The sequence below is a fragment of the Hipposideros armiger genome, unplaced genomic scaffold (genome assembly GCF_001890085.2).
Source record: "Hipposideros armiger isolate ML-2016 unplaced genomic scaffold, ASM189008v1 scaffold_1319, whole genome shotgun sequence".
In the NCBI taxonomy this organism is placed as follows: domain Eukaryota; kingdom Metazoa; phylum Chordata; class Mammalia; order Chiroptera; family Hipposideridae; genus Hipposideros; species Hipposideros armiger.
In genome coordinates, this window is record NW_017732669.1 from 200,807 (window position 1) to 202,433 (window position 1,627).

The following is a 1,627-nucleotide window of genomic DNA, read 5'->3' on the forward strand; positions in this document are numbered from 1 at the left end:
CAAGGGACCCCTAAAGGAGAAGAAATCTATTTGGCTGTTTCACTAATTCTATGTACTAGGAGATGTCCATTGGGCCCTTTGGTTTTTAAGAGTTCATGTAATTGCTGAATCAGATTAGAGGTGTTTCCAGACTCTTCTCATGACCAGGGCATATATGCAGAAATACAACAAAATCAGCAATCAGAAAACTTGAATTCAGACTTTTCTACTTTCTAGTGTCCTTTGGATAATGTTTCACTTTCAGTGCCTTTAAAATAGACATAATAATAATTTAACCCCCCAAAATGGTCAGAGCATGATCATGAGAAAAATAATTATAAAATGTAAAGTATTATATAAATGCAAATATTATTGATATGAACTGACTTGAACTGTATCTTTAAAGCAATAGTATTGTTTTTAATTTATTCCCCTAGTATGTAAATGAATTTCATTCTGTTATGGCTTATATAAAACTATATTTTTTCACTCTCCTGTCACGAGTTGCGTGGAGTCCTCTCGCGAGTTTCTGGGGCCCGAAAGTTGAGAACTTCTTGGTGCCCAGGGGACTCACCCATCAACTCGGGATGTAACCGTGCCTAAAACGAATATATTGAGTTACACTGTAACACTATTGACATCGTTTGGATTACCACAAAAAAAAAAGAGAAAGAAAGAAGGTCGAGAGGATCACGAATGATCAAAGAAGGCAAAAAAGATGATTGGTCTCAAAGCTAAACTACCAGGAACAGCGCCATGCTGAGAAAAGACAAATGAAAAAGATTATCAAGATGCATGAAAAGAGAAACACTAGTCAAAAGAATGATGAAAAGGAGCAGTACCTGCATATCTACTGGATAGAGAGGGACGGTCCAGAGATAAAGTACTTTCCAGTATGATTAAAGAAAAACAAAAAGAGAAAGTGGGAAAATGGATGTCCCTCTGCTCGAAGTTCATGCCCAGGAAGAAACAGAGGTATTAAATATTATTTAAACAGGAAAGAAAAAGAAGAAAGTGTGGAAGAGGATGGTTACTAAACTCTGCTTCATTGGAGATGGCTTTACTTGAAAACCACCGAAGTATGAAAAATTCATTAGGCCAATGGACTTATGTTTCAAGAAGGCCCATGTAACACATCCTGAACTGAAAGCCACCTTCTGCCTGCCAATATTTGGTGTAAAGAAGAATCGTTCCCTCATACCCACTTTATACAACTTTGGGTATTATTACCAAAGGTATGGTCATTGAGGTGAACATGAGTGAGATGGGCCTTGTAACACAAGGAGGCAAGGTTATCTGGGGAAATATGCCCAGGTTACCAGCAATCCTGAAAATGATGGATGCATAAATGCAGCCTTACGGGTTTGACAGCAGATTCATACAAGTAACTCCTTGTAATTATTGAAGACTACACACCAATCAGGAAAACCACATTTACTGTGATGTTTCTGAGTACTACCAAAGAGCGTACATGTCTGCAGCCATCAAGAGAACTATTTATTTTATTGCAAAGAACATTAAAATGGCCCAGTGTTACATAAAACAAAACTATTGCTTTTCTTTTTAAAAATACAAATATCATCCCTTACTAATTTTTAATATATTTTGCTTTTTAGAAGAGCTTTAGAGTCACAGCAAAATTGAGCAG

General features: G+C 36.7%; 1 pseudogene; it reads left to right on the plus strand.

Moving 5' to 3' along the window:
- Positions 1 to 582: 582 nt before the first annotated feature.
- On the plus strand, positions 583 to 1,347 carry LOC109377196 (ribosome biogenesis protein NSA2 homolog pseudogene; annotated as a pseudogene).
- Positions 1,348 to 1,627: the final 280 nt, after the last annotated feature.